Source organism: Canis aureus, chromosome 38 (genome assembly GCF_053574225.1).
Source record: "Canis aureus isolate CA01 chromosome 38, VMU_Caureus_v.1.0, whole genome shotgun sequence".
Taxonomy (NCBI): Eukaryota; Metazoa; Chordata; class Mammalia; order Carnivora; family Canidae; genus Canis; species Canis aureus.
The window spans coordinates 11,717,355-11,735,406 of record NC_135648.1 but is presented as its reverse complement, the minus strand read 5'-3'; the positions used below and the strand labels follow the sequence as shown (position 1 = coordinate 11,735,406).

Sequence of the window (18,052 nt, the reverse complement as noted above, 5' to 3'; positions counted from 1 at the left end):
TATTCATTGATCTCGTAGCACTGAGGGCTCTTCCTCTGTGAAAATGGTAGAGTGGCTTTGAATGGAGACTTCACTGGTTCTTCCTTTGCCATCGCATCTTCCCCAAGTGCCTTGTAGAGCCAAACTCCCCTTCATCTTCCATCCAGCTCTCCCCTCTGTCTCCAAGATGATGTCTCATTTGAGGGTTGGACTCAAAGTCCAACCACTTCTCAAGATTTACTACCAAGATTTACTGCCATTTACTAAAAAAAAAAAAAAAATTACTACCATGTGAATTCATGGCATGCATCTTCATTACCGTCTTCACCGCAGGGCTGCTGGCGCCCAGTTGAAGCATTTCTTCTCCCTCCTAAGTAGCCTCCATGTGCTTGGACATTTTTGTTGACTTTGCCATGCACATGGATGATTCCTCAATCTACTCTTTCTTTGCTGTTTGAATCTACCAGCCTTGGCACCACCGACCAGCACCAGGTACTTGATTACACGACAGATTTTATATCTAGGACTTAAAATACTGGCCTCCTGTAAAATCAGTCCCTCCACCCCATAACCATAGATTCATGAATGGGAAAACAAGATGTGAAATATATATCCGATGGACTATTATTCGCTTTAGCAAGAGGTAACACTCTGATATATGCTACAACATGGACTTTGAACACATTATGCTGAATGAATAACCCAGACTCAAAAGGACAAAGTGTATGACTCCATTTATGAGGTACCTTCAATAATCAAACTTCACAGTCAGAAAGTAGCATGGTGGATGCTAGTGGCTGGAGGGACAGAGGAGAGGAATCACTATTTAATGGGTGCAGTTTCTGTCTGAGATAAAAAGGTTCTAGAGATGGGTGGTGGTGAGGATGGGTGGCTACAAAACAACATGTATGCACTTAATGCCACTGAAACATACACTTAGCAATGGTTAAAATACTAGGGAAATAAAAGCCCAACCACCCCAATCTGTATATAAATGCTCAAGCCACACCTACATCAAGCCTGATTGTGCTTAGTTTTAGAAAAAGCATGGCAGGCTCTGTCAACAATTGGGGGTAAAACTTTAAAATGTACCTCCCTTGCTCCCTTCCATCCTTTCTTTCCTTCCTTCCTTCCTTCCTTCCTTCCTTCCTTCCTTCCTTCCTTCCTTCCTTCCTTCTAACAAGAGTTATTTCCTTGGCAACCACTAGGACCAGTATAGTGCTCAAAGATGGGGCCAAATAGAATTTCCAGGGGGTACCTTGGTGGCTCAGTTGGTTAAGCATCCAACTCATGGTTTCAGCTCAGGTCATGATCTCAGGGTTGTGAGACTCAGCTCATCTCGGGCTCCATGCTGGGTGTGGAGCTTGCTTAAGATTCTCTCTCTCTCCCTCAATCCCTCCTCATTCATTTGTTCACACACTCTCTCTTCAAAAAAACACTAAAAGTAAAAAATAAATTAAAACAACAAAAAAGAATTTCCAATCTAGAAAAGCAACAGTCAAGAAGCAACTATATGTCTGTCCCCTATACGTTTAGAAATAGGAGACAAATGCTCGGGATTTGTCCTTCCTAAGGAGAGGATGCTTTAAATAAATGTTTTTCAGCAGAGACCCATAATGTGAATAGGAGTGAGGCAAATAACAAAGATTTTATAGAAAAGAACATTCCAGACTGAGAAGTGCAGGTATGAATGAGAAAGAACGCCAGGTGTGGGGAAGTAAAGCAGTTTCGCTTGACTGGGGTAGAGGGAGAGCAGAGAAGCATGTGATGAGGCCTGCCCAGGGGTGACATTAAACACTTCATACTCTTTCCCTAAATGCCAAATGAGAGTATTGAACCAGACCTCCCCAGTCCCTTCCCAGTGTACGATGCCATTCAACTGCAAAGATGCTAAGTGTGATCCCTTGCCAAACACAACTGTCTCGCCTGTTAGGCCTCCATCCTCCCACGGTTTCTTCACAGAAACTGTGCCTGATTCCCCTCACCCCAAAACACCTCACCCCCACCCACACCATGTCACTCTTACCTCATCCCAATTATTAGGCCCCTCATGGCTTCTCTGGATCTCTCTCCTGTCTAGATCCAGGATTGACGTCCTCACCACTGTCCTCACTTTGCAGACATCCTGCCAAGTCGATTATGTAATCTTCCTCTCTGACTCACATCCCCTCTGAAGAACCTTTCTCTGACTCACTCTCCCTCTTCACAAATATCCTTCTTCTTCTCTTGCCATCTTTCTTCTTACTTTATTTCTGCTTCAGATATTCTCAGGTCTCTTCTGCATCCATATTGTTCTTTGGCCACCAAACGCTAAGGAACATGTGAATGTGGCCCATTTCCAATTCATCCTGTCTAACTGCATCTGGGCCCTCCACCGTGAGTACCAGGTGATCCACTTATTCATGCTCAGTGCTTTCTCAGGCTCACTTCCTTCTGGGGTTTGTTTAGATTTATGCTCTCTTCAAGCTCTTAAGGGAATGACTCTGTATTCTAACTGCTTATTTTATGAGTACTCTCATCCCTCACCTTCTCTTGCCTTGGCTGTCCGTGAGTCTGTTTCCACAAATGAGCTTAGCCTTCCAACCTTTTTTTTTTTTTTTTTTTTTTTTAGGGAAGATGAGAATTCTCTGTATTAAAGTGGAATATGGCCAAGAAGCAAGAAGTAGAACATGGTTCTTGCCCTTCTAGAAATTTCAACCTAGTCAGGAACATGATCACTATATACTTTGCTGTTTTAGGATGAATACGTAACTAGAATATATATTATACATCACTATATGTGTCACTATACCATGTATCACTCTCTACACTCTAAAATATCACTATTACATTTTGTTGGCTTAGGACAAATCGTAAGTGGTACCAAAGGGAACATTTCAACACCTAGGTTTCTTCCAGCTGAAGAAGTCAGGGAAGGCTGCAGAAAAGAGATGGTGCATAAGCTTGTCTTGAAGGATAAGTGGATTCGAGTCGGTCTGACAAAGATTTGTGGAGGGGTCCGTCATGCACATAAGTTTAAACACATGAGGTCCCATACCAGTTGTGCATTTTAAAGCGAAGAGCAGAAGAACATGATGGTGAGTGAAAACTAGAAGTGTGTGATGAGATAATGCTGTAGAGATTTCACTGCCAAGGTAGTCAGAAAGACCTCGTTATAGATAATGGGGTATTATTCTTGAGTGGCCCCCAGTAAGGCTTGAAAGTTGAAAGGCTGAAGGGCAGGTTCAGTTAGGAGGCACCTGTCACCATCTGGCCCCAGAGTGACTGGAGGAAGGCACATGGATATTAAAGATGACATGCACATTCCTTCCAATCCTCCAACACTGATCCCTGTCCTGTGTCCCATCCCTAATCTTGCAGGTCGAGGTGTTTCTTACCCTTACTAAGCCTTATGATTTAGCTTCTTCAATTCCATGCTCAGAGGTTCATTTTTTTCTTCAGTGTAAAATTAACTTTTTCTACCCACAAAGGAATACCTACTCTTTGTGGAAATTTTGAAAAATTCAGAAAAAAATACCTCTCCCTTGATATTAAAAATGCTATCCCTTGACCCCACCCCATGAAACCACATGGCCCTTCTTTCCCTGTCGTTTAAAACATACTGACATCCCAAAGTTTCCAGGTCTCCTTAACTTCCCATTTCCTTCAGCTGGAAACCCTACCTATCTCAGCTTTAAAGGTTAAGCTCATATATCAACTCGCCAGGAAGCCCAGCTGCACCCCACTTTCCCCTCCACCCAACTGACCCAAGTGCCCTCCTTGGGGTTCTCATGGCTCTGCAGGTGCCCTGTAGTCAGAGCTCTAACCAGATGAAATGGAAATACTCACTGCAGTTATCTTCACAACTAGCCTATGGGCTATGGGAATCAAATATTATGCTGAAAAAATATATAAAAGATTTAGAATAGGCACCTGGGTGGCTCAGTGGTTGAGCATCTGCCCTTGGTTCAGGTCATGACTCCAGTGTTCTGGGATCAAGTCCTGCATTGGGCTCTCCATAGGAAACCTGTTTTTCCCATCTGCCTATGTCTCTGCCTCTCTGTGTCTCTCATGAATAAATAAACAAAATCTTTATATATATATATATATATATGTATATATATACATATATATAAATATATAAAAGTTTTAGAATAAAATTAGTATTGTTTTTCTTTCTTTTGAGGGAGAAGGATCAATCTAAACCAGACAGAAAAATGTGAAGCCGCAAAAAATAAAACAAAATAAAACAAAATATCCAAACACTTCTCTGTGACGATAATCAAAGGCAAAATGAAAAGGTAAAAAATAAAATGAGAAAGATTTTTGCAACAATGAGGAGAAAGGGGGTTAATGTTCTTAGTGTGCAAGAAGTTTCAACAAGTAAGGAAAATAAAAAAAAAAAAAAGGGTAAGGAAAATGATGGGTACTTCAACAGAAAAAACTGGCAAGAGAATAAGAAAAGGCAAATTCACTTAAAAAAGATACAAATGACCAAGAAAAATTAAGATGCTCAGCTTCCTTAATATTTTTTAAATTATTTATTTATTTATTTATTTATTTATTTATTTATTCATGATAGACATAGAGAGAGAGAGAGAGAGAGAGAGAGAGGCAGAGACACAGGAGGAGGGAGAAGCAGGCTCCATGCCGGGAGCCCGATGTGGGACTCGATCCCAGGACTCCAGGATCGCACCCTGGGCCAAAGGCAGGCGCTAAACCACTGAGCCACCCAGGGATCCCCTTCCTTAATACTTTTTAAAATGCAAATTATAATAACCGTAATAGACACTTCCCAATAATAATGTGAGGCTGATACAACCATGGCTAACTAGGAAATGAGTGTTCATACAAGGTTGGTAAAAGCGCTATTTTACATAATTTTTAAACAATCCACTGAAGGTTTATTGTAAAATTACTTTGGCTCAGCAATCCCACTCCAGATATCTCTCCTACATAAATAAGAACACAGAAATAAGAACACAAGAAAAAAAGGGTTAAATGTCCATCAGTAAGGGAATAGGTAAATATAATATGTCCATTTAAGAGGATACTAAATATTTACTTACCTGAAAAGATGTGTATATGTTTAACCAGTAAATTGCAGCTTGATATGTGGCACGTTTCATTGTTTAGCTGTAAACAAAACTAGTTAGATAGATATCTCTATAACCATAGGAATATGTAGAAAAAGCTCTTAATACACTGTGAATGGTGCCTACTTCTGGGTATGTGTGGCAAAGGAAAGTTATGCTTCATCCACTAATTTTCTGTTTTCCCCCAACAGAATATTTTTTTTTAAACTCTGCCATATGTACCTTTATCTTCAGCACTTAGCATTCCTCACAGGAGATGCTCAGCAAATGTTGGTTAAAGGGAAATCGTTTCCAGATGATCATGAATTCTTAGAAATCTACCAGTTTCATCCATTTGCAAATCTAGTGCGACCATACATCACTGTTCACGTGTTATGTTTGTTCCCTGGCCCAATTATTGATAGCACCCCCTTCACTCTGCAAGTGATCAACTGGGATGAGAAGTTATATGGTTACCATTTTAAAATTTCACCGAAGCCCTTGGTGTTGTTAATTATCAATGCTTTCCACAAACTTCCTACCTTATCTTCATGACACTGTACGTTATGTCCTCCCATATTTCTCTTCCCTTTCCAATCGTTCATTCTCTCCATCACGGTTTCTTTTCGTTGTTCTTCTTCCTAACACTTACTTTTTCCCTAAAGCTTTTCTTTCTATGCTTAATCCCTGTGATGATGAATATTTTCTCACATCTACGTGCAGGGGTTTTCTCTATTTTGGGCTTGTGCTCCTTCTCTAAGCTGATTTGCTAGGAGGGCCTCGTCACTTAGATTCCCCACATCCAAAATGTTAATTATCTACAACTGAAGGAGTGCCCTTCTCACTCCTAAATGATACTATTAGTTCAGTTTCTCAGAAATGCTCCAGGTGGCGGGTCACTGTGGTTTGTCATTTTTGCACTGGACAGCAGCAAACAGAGTGAACTTCTAGGTGCAACTGCCTGCATTTGAATCACACTCCTTTCCTTGGCCAGACTCTTCACTTCTCTGTACCCAGTCTCCCCATTTTATTTGTTTTTAATTTATTTTCTTTGAGAGTCAGAGGGGGGTGGCAGGGGAGAGGGAGAACACAGAGAGAGAGGGAGAGGGAGAAGTAGACTCTGCCGAACAGAGAACCTGACATGGGGCTGGATCCCAGACCCCAAGATCATGACCTGAGCCAAAGGCAGATGCTTAACCCATCCACCCATGCTACCAACACGGCATCAGGGAATGTGCAGTTGGGAAGAGATGGGCAACATGTCACAGCAGCACATATTTTTACCATGCAGATACGATGCGCACATCTCAAGAGCAGAGGTGATGGCAATGCATAAGGGGAAATAATTAGGAAGTGATGATTTTCAGTATTTGTTACATTTGTTTTTAGTATAGTTGATTTATTATATAAGAATAATTATATATGATAATTATATATTATAATTATATATTATATAATTATAATATATATAATTAATTATAATTATACATATATAATTAATATATAATTATATATTATACATATTAATAATCATATAAGATTATATAATTTAATTGTCATAAATTTATGTAATTTAATTTTTAATAATATGTCATAAAAGCTGGCTCATGAAATTTCTAGAAATTTAACAATTGGCCCTCAGGGTGTGAGTTAAGCTCCAGTACACCTCTGAGCCCCTGCTTCAAATGTTCTCCCTTCTACTCCAGCCTTCTCCTCCCTCCTGAACTGGGTCTCCCCCCTTCCCTCCACTGACCCCCGTCCCTACCCACTTTACAATGCAGGATGACAGCATCCCACTTGCCTTCCCCTACCCAGTGATGCAAGCATTGTTTGAGGAACAGGATACATTTAGCACCTAAAAATGCATATTTCTTATCCTTTTCACTGATTTTTGTGTATCATCCTTTTCCCACCTCCAAGTTAGATCATATTTGTTTCAGACCAGTGGCTACCACCTGGGGACAAGGAGAAGGACTACATCTTTGAGAATCATTTGAGAACCTGGGGGCTTCTCAAGCTTTACCTTCTCTGCCTAGCTGATGCTGATACTTCATCTCCTATGTCTACCTCACTTGGATTTAGAAAGTCACTATTCTATATGTTACAAATCTTAGTACAACAAATGTCTATCATATAGGAAGCAGTCGGTAATTACTTGCATATTGAAGCAATCTGATATTTTAGAAGAAAAGTTAAAATTCTATTAATTACCTTAGTAATTAACTAAAAGGTAGGTTGTCAAGGTAGGTTTTTGGCTTCTTATACTGAAGTCAAAGAAACAACAATATGGTCTTAAGGTATAATAGCGAGAAAACAGGTTAACAAGTTAGGGTATTCCTTTTTATAAAAGCAATGAAATAAATGTCTGCTACCAGGGGCCGAATGCACAAGCACATTACCACATAGAGGATAAAGTCATTGACGCCTTTATTAATGTGAAAATGACTATTTAGAAATTCCTGCTGTCACATTCTTGGACACCTTGGAGACACGTAGACACATACACACATAAGCACAAATATATATGGCTTGATCATATACTCATTGCAGAGCATTTTTAAACTCCAAATGTGATGGGTAGGAGCTAATTTCATTAGAGATAATATTTAGGGAGCATTGTTTTTCTCTTACTCACTTTGAAATAACATCATAATTGTCTCTCACAGACCTTGACAGAAAGAAGAAGAAGAAGAAGAAGAAGAAGAAGAAGAAGAAGAAGAAGAAGAAGAAGAAGAAGAAGAAGAAGGAGGAGGAGGAGGAGGAGGAGGAGGAGGAGGAGGAGGAGGAGGAGGAGGAGGAAGAGGAGGGAGGAGGAAGGAGGAGGAGGAAGAGGTGGAGGAAGAGGTGGAGGAAGAGGTGGAGGAAGAGGTGGAGGAGGAGGAAGAGGAGGAGAGAAGGCTAATGGACTTCATGTTCCCATGGAAATTTTGGATTACATTAAAACAGTCAAAGATAAGCACCAGCGGTAAGGCATAAAACCTATATTTCAGGACCAGAATTGCAACATCACATCCTTTCTGAAATTAGAGCAGGGATTTCAGATTATCATTTGTTCAAATCATTTGCATTTCCCGGGCACATATCCAGTGGCAGAAGTTTCCTGAGAGGCATTCTCAAGCCATGCTGAAGAAGCCACCCTGAAGATAACACACTTGCAAACTCAAGGACTGCACGAGTGGGTCTTCCTCTTTTAATTGGTATTTACATTTACCCCAAGAAAGAAGACTCTTTTTCAGGCAGTCCATTTGGTGAAGAAAAAAAAACTCAAAATTTTTGGCCTCACTCAGCCAGCAGTAGGCTTTCTGCTAATCCTCGGTCATAAATAAAGAGCATTGACAAAGACATTAAAGATGGAAACAATAAAATTGTCAGGAAGGGCAGGAAAAAGATTGCCATGATAGTCTGTCTCAGTTTGCAAAAAAAGGTATTAAGATCCCAACAATACAAAAATAGACTTGAACAATGACTTTGTTTTAAAGGGAGGGGGAAATTGCTCCCAACTTCCGAAGATGAGTGTCTTAAAGGTTTCATTGATTAGTTGATAAGTTTGCTGGTGAATGATTAGTCGATTAGTCAGAAAGGTTTGAATTAGTTACTAGAGCTCTGCCTCCCATGAATAAAATGCGGGGAGTGTTCTCTCTCTCCCACCCTCTGTGACAAATGATATCTGTTTTCTCCTGTGAGTTTGAATTTAAGAGCCACTGAAGCTCAGCAACAGTATATTCTGGCTCAAATGAGCTGAAAATTGCATTCAATTTGAATTTCAAAAATGGAGGGGAAGAAGGGGGGAAAAAACCCTCAACACTCATCAAGTCTCCACACTTTTCAACTACTTCCTGCTGCTTAGTTCCATTCCGCCGGGCTGAGGACCTGAAACCAGGATGTGCTGCAGGGGGAAAGAGCATCGCTGGATCCCTGCCCAGTCTGAGTTTAAAAATAAACTTTTAATAGTCAGGATCAAAGCAAACCTCACTTTTACGCACATGCATAATGCAGAATGCGACCCACCAGAGAAATAGATTTATCTTCTCCAAACTCAAATTGGCCTGCTTTTTTTTTTTTTTCCTTTTATGTACTTTGGAGGTGATAAAGGTGAAGGTGTTTTCCCCGGGAAACTCTAGAAAAGTAAATTCTTTTCTAAATTAAAATTAATTCCTATTCAGCTCACCTAAGATCCTCATTCCGTCTTGCCTGGTTTTTCTCCCTTCACCTGCCTCACATTACAAAGCAGATGTGTTCTTGAAAAGTTGAGTGGACATTGATTTTTCAAATCAAATCATATTTTGAATGCTCTGAGAGAGCTGGTTATTTAAAGGAATCTTGTGATAAATTATTTTATAAAGCCAAGGTATTTTTAGAGCACAAATAACTGTCCCTTCATGCAAAGGCACCATAAGCATAAATCTGAAGCCCATTCCGGTTCCTTAAAGCAGGGCACACTCGCAGTTTATCAGAAGCACAGATTTTAAGTATCACCAATAATTAAAGCTAAACTGATGCCACGCAAAACAACAGATGATATCCCGGAATCATATAACTGAATGATTTTTGGCCAGATCTCCATTTTTTGATAGTTTGAGCTGAAGGAGCAGAGAACACAAAACTCATTTCAATCCACTTCACACATGGAAACATATTCTCCCATTGCCTAAATTATTCTCAATTTGCAAATTAAGCAACTTGGGTGCCATGAAAAAGGTAATTCGACTTCTAAAGTGCCATTTTCCACATTGAAGCAAAAATCTGCTGAATGCTGCTCAGAAAATCTGACTTACTGCAGAGGGTTCAGTACTGATTTGGGGGGTGGGGTGGGGAGGCATCACCGTCAGGGAGCGTGCACAGATTTCCTGCACACCTACTCTGCACCAGCCTCTGCAGCTGGGACTGGGGGGTAACAGGTAAATCACCAGTATGACCTTGGAAGAGCTGCCATGGGGTGTGTGTGGGGGGGGTCACCTTTCGTGAGTTGTGAACAAATCTGTGAGTCAGATGGAAGCAGGGACGGTTCCACCAAAAAGAACCTCCATATTCTGATCCTATCGGATTGTCATTATAACCGGGCTCACAAATGCATGAGACGGACCTGGGTCTGGTTGACCAACTGAATAACTGATGGTAACCAAGAACAGTAGGACGATTTTCCTTCAAAAATAAAGTGAAAAAGACAACATCTAGGCACACTTGAAAGTGCTAGGTATTCAATTGGTAATAGATGGCATGCCAAGTACTTCTAGTAAGTTCACAGAAGACAGAATTAAGAAGAGAAGGCTTCCTATCTCAAGCACAGGACAAGATATAAAGAAAAACAGCATTTTGCTTCTTGTGCAGCCCCAAAGACAAGAATTCAGAAACAGTCTAACCCTGACAGCCATGGCTTAATGGCCAATATAGTGAATCAATAAAAACAGGCTCTTTTCAAAAGGAAACCCCAGGGTCTCTGCAACACATACTCAGTAAAGTCAAATTTGTCAGAATATTCCATAAAATAAAACACTTTAGAAGCATGAAAAACGATGGTTTTTTTTGCATTTTAAAAGACAGAATGAGAGAAACGTGGGAGCCTCTTCATGAATGTTGTTAATGAGATACATGCCAGGACCACAGTAAATCAAAGTCATCAAGAAGCCACTTCATCCTATAATGTGTATCACCTGGCCTTAAGTTATATAGGTTTGGAAACGAACATTAATATCTCCTACTCTTGTAGGGGGCAGCTTACCTTTCAAACTGCAACAATGTTAGCGAAGGATTTTTTCCTTACATCTTCATAATTTAATATTGTTTCATTGATGAGCCAGTAAATTGTCAGCTCTATTCATTTATGTGACGTGAGCAAGGATCCAACCCAAAAAAAGGAAAAAAAAAGTGAGGTCAATTTCCTTGGCCGCTGCATTTAATAAAATCTCCCAGGCAATAGAGTTAAGCACACATTAGTAGCTACGGCTTCACACTCCCTGCCTTTAGCAAGTCTTTGATTTTCATATATATATATACACACACACACACACACTCAGGGCCGTATTAATGCCCCAACTAAAGAACAGTCCTCATTTCTTATTTTAAGTTTTCTTTCTCAGCTTTATCAGATTTATTAATCTTCTGCTCCTCTCTTATTTATAGTGCACGCTCTAGTTAAGGTCTCAAAGCAGTTTCCATGATAACTCCCATTTAGAACTTTCAGAAAAAAATTCTATCACAGGGACCAACGGATTTTCTACTTATTTCGCAACAGACTCAAAATACACGAGTTTCTCCAAATATGAGGGTTTTGTCTGTTATTTCTGTGATTCTCAGAAAAAAAAATAAAACAGGTAAGGAGGAAGCATGAGTTTCCTGATTGGAAAAACTTGAAGCTTCTGTTTTAAGTAACTCCACAGTGGGTTGTAGGCCAACGCGCACTTCAAAATGTACTTGTTTGAGGTAGAACATTTATCAGGAGAAACCGTTAGGTGGAACCTCACAAAACTATCGATAGTCTACTGATCTTGACATATAAACATGGCAATTCCATGTGATATAACTGAAAGCCCTCTCCCATCTTTACCCCTCTCTAGAAGAAAACTCTTCAGAGCAACCCAGGAGACCCGCTGGACATCCAGGGAAGGGAGAAGGAGTAGAAGAGAAAGTTGTGAGCAATGGACAACCCGAAGGCCTCTAACAATGTCTTTGGTACACACTCCAGTGCTGTTTATTAAGTAAAAGATGTGGAAACTCATGCATCAGGTGGCACCTGGGCCACATTCTTTCACACCCCTTGAGGCACGAATGAGGAAGCTGTAGACTCTGGAGAGGGAACACTCCAAAGACACGCCTGAATCATGATTAGAAGGGTCTAAATCATCACTGAAGACACACTTCACACTCACAGCTTTTGCCCTTTCCTTTAAAGCACGAAGTTAAAAGTAAAATGTTGGACAATTAAGCAAGTTGAGGTTTCAATTTCAACTTCTCCCTAACACCGTCAGACTACAAAGAGCAACTGGAATCAGACTTTGGTCATTTGCTTTAATGCTGAAGAGGAACGACTTGATTATCGGAAGACAAAAGGGATAATTTGTAAATAAGTTCTTGCAGACACCGAAGAGCTGATGATCTACGAAGCCCAGACACCAAGGTTTCCAGTGGGGCCTGGAATTTGACAGAGTCCAGAATCAGGAAAGAAAAATGTTTTGCAAATAAAAACAGGAGGATCTTTCCAGCACATTCAATGAGAGAGGAAGAAGGCAAGATGACTCGAATGTGGGAATTCAACCCTATTTTTTCCTGGGACTGTGAACACAGGAGGCCTGTTAAAAAGCTGTAATTTCTTTAAGTCTAAGGAAACATTAGGAGAGAACCCACCCAACTGACACTACAGGGTAAGAAGCCTGAGGAGAACTAGTTTTGGTTGTTAGTTTTTTTTAAAAAGAAAGCTTACAACTCAAGAGGTACAGGTATCCCTTGGAGATACTGCAGGTGGGTTCCAGAACAGCAATAAAGCAACAATTGCAAGGAAGGGAGTCAAAGGATTTTCCGGTTTCCCCATGCATATAAAAATTATGTTTACATGATATGTCATCTAGTAAGTGTGCAATAGCATTATGTCTAAAAAACAATGTACATATCCTATTGCAAAAACGCTAACCATCATCTGAGCTTTTAGCAGGTCATGATTTCCTTGTGGTGGAGGGTCTTGCCTCAGTGTTGATGGCTGCTGACTGGTCAGGGTGCTGGTTGCTGAAGGCTGGGGAGGATGAGACGAGTACTTAAAATAGGCCAATGAAATTTACTGAATCAATTGATGCTTCCTTTCGCGAATGATCTCTCCGTGGCATGTGACGCTGTTTGATAGCGTTTCACCCACCGTAGAACTTCTTTCAAGATTGGAGTCAATCCTCCCACAGCCTGCCACCGCTTTATCAACTAAGCTTATGTAATATTCAAACTCCTTTGTTGTCACTGCAACAGTATTAACAGTATCTTCAGCATCTTCACCAGGAGTAGATTCCATCTCAAGAAACCATCTTCTTTGCTTGGACACAAGAAACAACTCGTCATCCATTAAAGTTTTATCAGGAGGTTGCATGATTCAGTCCCATCTGCAGGCTCCACTTCTAATTCTAGTTCTCGTGCTACTTCTACTACACCTGTAGGCACTTCTTCCCCCTGAAGTCTTCAATTCCTCAAAGTCATCAAGGAGAGTTGGAATCAACTTCCTCCAAACACTTGTTAATGTTGACATTTTGACCTTTTCGCACGAATTACAACTGTGCTTAATGGCATCCAGAATGGTGAATCCTTTCCAGAAGGTTTCAATTTATTTTGCCACCTCAATCAGAGGAGGAATCATTATTTATGGCAGCTATAGCCTTATAAAATGTGTTTCTTTTCCTTCCTTCCTTCCTTCCTCCCTCCCTCCCTCCCTTTCTTTTCTTTCTTTCTTTCTTTCTTTCTTTCTTTCTTTCTTTCTTTCTTTCTTTCTTTCTTTCTTTCTTTCTTTTTCTTCTTTTCTTTTTTCTTTTCTTTTCTTTTCTTTTCTTTTCTTTCTTTTTTTCTTTTCTTTTCTTCTTTTCTTCTTAGATTGAGAGCCTGAGTGGGGAAGGTGGGAAGGTGGATAGGAGCAGAGGGAGAGAGAGAATATTAAGCAGGCTCCACACTCAGTGGAACACGGGGCTCAATCTCACAACTCTGAGATCATGACCTAAGTCAAAATCAAGAGTCAGGCGCTTAACCGACTGAGCCACTCAATCTATAGAATGTATTTGTTAAATAATAAGAGTTGAAAGTCATAATTACTTCTGATCCATGAGCTGCAGAATGGATGTTGTGTTAGCAGGCATGAAAACAATATTGACCTTGTACATCTCCATCAGAGCTCTTGGGTGACCAGTTGCATTGTCAATGAGCACTCGTATTTTGAAGGGGATCTTTTTTCCTGAGCAGTAGGTCACAACAGTGGGCTTAAACTATTCAGGAAACTATATTGTAAAAAGATGTGCTGGTCATCCAGGCTCTTCTGTTCCACTGACAGAGCACAGGCATAGTAGACTAGGCCTAATTCTTAAGAGCTCTAGAATTTTCAGAATAGGAAATGAGCATTGGCTCCAACTGCAAATCACCAGCTGCATCACTTCCTAACAAGAGAGTCAGCCTGTCCTTTGAATCTGTGAAACTGGGCATTGGCTTCTCCTCTCTAGCTATGAAAGTCCTAGATGGCATCTTCTCCTGATAGAAAGCTGTTTTATATACATTAAAAATCTGCTGTTTAGTGTAGTCACCTTCACAAATTATCACAGTTAGATCTTCTGAATAACTTGCTGTGGCTTCTACATCAGCATCTGCTGCTTCACTTTGTCCTTTGATGTTCTAAGGGCAGCTTCCTTCCTTGAACCTCATGAACCAGCCTCCACTGGTTTCATACTTTTCTTCTGCAGCCTCCTTACCTCTCCCAGCCTTCACAGGATTGAAGAGTTAGGGCCTTGCTCTGGATTAGGCTTTGGCTTCAAAGAATTATGTGGCTGGTTTGATCTTCTAGCCAGATCTCTAAAACTTTCTCCCTATCAGCAACAGGCGTCTCACCTTCTTACCATTCATACATTCATTGAGAGTAGCACCTTTAATTTCCTTTAGGAACTTTTCCTTTGCATTACAATTTGGCTAACTGTTTGGAGCAAGAGGATTAGCTTTTGGCCTGTCTCAGCTTCTGACAGGCTTTTCTCACTAAGCTTAATCATTTGTAGCTTTTGATGTAAAGTGAGAGATGTGAGACTCTTCCTTTTACTGCAACAGTCGGAGGCCATTGTAGGCTTGTTAATTGTCCTGATTTCAATATTGTTGTGTCTCAGAGACCGGGAAGGCCAGAGGGGAGGGAGAGAGAAGGGTCACTGCCAGTTGGTGGAGCAGTCAAAATACACACAACCTTTATCGATTAAGTTCATTGTCTTCTATGAATGCAATTTGTGGCCCCCAAAACAATTACAATAGTAATATCAAAAATCCTTGATCATCAATCAGCATAACAAATACAATAATAACAAAAAAGTTTGAAATATTGTGGGAATTAGCTAAATGTGACATACAGCAAATGCTGTTGGAGGAAAAAAATGGCTCCAATAGACTTGTTGGTTGCAGGGTTGCCATAAACCTTCAATCTGTAAAAAACACAGTATCTGAAAGTACAATAAAGCAAAGTGCAATAAAATGAGGTATATCTTAACAAAAGAAGGGGTTGTAGGATTAAAATTCCTTCGAGGGCTGATTTCATCAGATAAGAAGTTGCTGTCTGCATAACGTTGCCAATGGTCATGACTGACCTGGCTGTGATTTCAAGTTTAACATTTAAATTATACAACTTGTCAAAGCCCATTGCTGAAATTAATGAAAATTCTAAATAATGTTCACATTATGATCACAAGTTTTTAGAATGCATTCTCCTTTTGATCCCACACATAGAGCTTACGTCTGAGCAGAGGCCTTCAACTCAGGATCATGCTATCTGGGACCTCCCATCACACAGGAGGCAGCCCACAGTGACATCCTACTCAGAGTCTTAGGAAGGAAGAATTACTACCTGAGTCACTAAACTCCCTTTTGGTCCTGTGCAAGATGTTCAGGAATTGCAGCAAGGAGAGAAAAGATGGATTTAGAGTCTTCCATAATCCCTTAAGAAATTTGGGAATGTTCTAGGACTCAAGATGCATGAACTAGTTGTCCCATGGGCAACTGGGATCCTGTTATTTGGCAATGCATGGGAGGTAGGGGATGGGTGGGGGAGAATGAATTAGAAACTGGCCCTTTGACTACTCTTCTGCAAATCCAGTGTCTGCATATTTTTGCTATGTACATCTCGGGCTCCATTTCAGGTTCTATCCCATTTAGGGGTCCTGGGTGAGGGAACACAGATGGGAATTTGATCCCATTGCCTCAATGATATCCTCTTACTACAAAATGCAATATACATTTCCCCAGATTAATTCTGTTTTAAATGGTGACAACCAACCCAGGTGAAAGATTCTTATTCAATGCTGCAGATAATTTCCCAAAGAAGAGATAACTGTTGTAAACGTTTTGAAGTTCAGTTACAGTATGATTAAGAACATCACTACTACTTACATAATTTTTCCTGTCTGGAAATATTCTGAATTACCAACAACCAGTTTTAAGAGATACACAGGAACACCACCAATTTGTAAACTAAGAACTGCCTATATTCAATTAATTATTGAGACTGGACAATTTGAACTGACAAAAAAATAATAATTAATTCCAGGATTAAAAATTACCAGATATATTCACATGGATTTTTGCATTGCAAAAACACAGCATCTGAAAGTGCAATAAAGTAAAGTGCCATAAAATGAGGTCTGTCTTACAAAAGAAGGATTTGTAGGATCAAAAACTTCAGGAGACATCTTACACACAGATTCCACTGTGAATGGTGCTACTCCACTATGGTTGCATAGCAAAGGGTTAGGGGAAGTAGCATCTGGATTCCCTTCCCTATGCCAGAGGATTTAAAAAAAAAAGATCTGGGGCGCCCGGGTGGCTCAGTGGTTGAGCATCTCCCTTTGGCTCGGGGCGTGATCTTGGGATCCAGGATCAAGTACCACATCGAGCTCCTCCTTGGGAGGTTGCTTCTCCCTCTGCCTGTGTCTCTGCTTCTCTCTCTCTGTGTCTCTCATGAATAAATAAATAAAATTTTAAAAAAATAAAAATAAAAATAAATTAAAAAGATTTATTGATTTCTTTTATATATAGAGAGAGTGAGAGCAGGGGGAGGAGCAGAGGAAGAAGGAGAGACGGAGAGAAGCAGACTCCTTGCTGAGTGCAGAGCCCAATGTGGGACTCAATCTCACCACCCATGAGATCATGACCTGAGATGAAATGCAAGAGTCAGATGCTTAACTGACTGAGCCACCCAGGCACCCCCAGAGGATGCTTTTAGAGCAGATCTAGAGAACTAAGTCACCAGCATCCCTTCACTCAGTCACTGACCCCAAGGCAATAGTCACTGACCCTGCACTACCCCCATCCTCACCATCACCAGTCTCTAGGTGGTTGAGTCAGCACCTTAGAAGACGGGGAATTATCTCTCTACCTTCAGAAGGAGAAAGATCTGTTCTTCAAGTTCCAAAATGGCACTAAGAATGGATATTCCAATAAAAAGAGAAGCCATTTAACACAAAATGTTCCTGAAACATGGTAGCACTACAGTAGAACTCAAAGATTAACATCACTTAGAGAAAAGCACATTTTAGGAATACATCTTACCAGGAGGCATTACCTGTGATCTACTTAAATACAGATACAAAAGCCTGTGCATAATACAGTCTCAAAAATGAATGGATAGCAGTAGGTTTTTAAAAGGGAAAACACAAATAGTTCTGAATATAACATTAGAATACAGTCAGATAGTAGGAGATACATAGAAGAAATTCTCAACTTTCTAGATTCCCTGCCATATGTTGTTTGGGGGTTCTAAATCAGTTTATTCAAAGGGTTTAAAAAATATATTTCACTAAAGGCAATCAAAAAGGATTTTCCCAGGCTGGCACGGGATAACTCAAACAAGCTTTGGGTTTTGGGGTAGATTCTGGGCAAAGATGGCTTTAGCTCCCCACCCCTCACCAAGCTTGCTATAATAAGAGAGAAAAATGGAACAATGTGAGCAATATGATATCTTAAAATGTCCCTTGAAAGGGAGAGTAGGTCAGAGATTGTGATACTGTTTTGAGAGCAGACAATAATCCATCAATTTAGCTACAGCTTTTTCAGTGATGGGTACAATGTAAAGCTCTCCCCCAGTTAACTGAGCTCTAACTTAGAATTCCAGATTTAGATCTCCCAATAGTTGCCACTGTATAGCTAGTCTTCCCAAATTCAACAATATTGGCTACCTTCGGATGCAATTTCTGATGGAGACAGCTCTTCTGTGAGGGCAGGATATTTTAAAAATAAGTGGCCGAGATCCTTGACTCTAACCTTCCACTCTGACCCTGGTGGTGTGGAAAGTCGGGCCAGGAAAGGAAAGGATTGATAAG

The 18,052-nt window shown here is 40.3% G+C and overlaps 1 protein-coding gene across 33 annotated transcripts in view; it reads right to left on the bottom strand.

Annotated features, from left to right (window-relative positions):
- Window positions 1-18,052, bottom strand: part of ESRRG (estrogen related receptor gamma) — a 616,791-nt gene that overhangs the window by 422,619 nt on the left and 176,120 nt on the right. For 23 of the 33 annotated variants that reach the window (XM_077887012.1, XM_077887030.1, XM_077887013.1 and 20 more), the window contains one exon: window positions 10,753-10,844. The exons of 8 other annotated variants lie outside the window; for them this stretch is intronic. The gene's annotated coding sequence lies outside the window, so the exon portion shown is untranslated. Of the gene's footprint in view, window positions 1-2,005; window positions 3,301-10,752; window positions 10,845-18,052 lie in introns of those variants that run through there. 2 more of the 33 variants (XM_077887025.1, XM_077887040.1) reach the window with 2 other exon arrangements.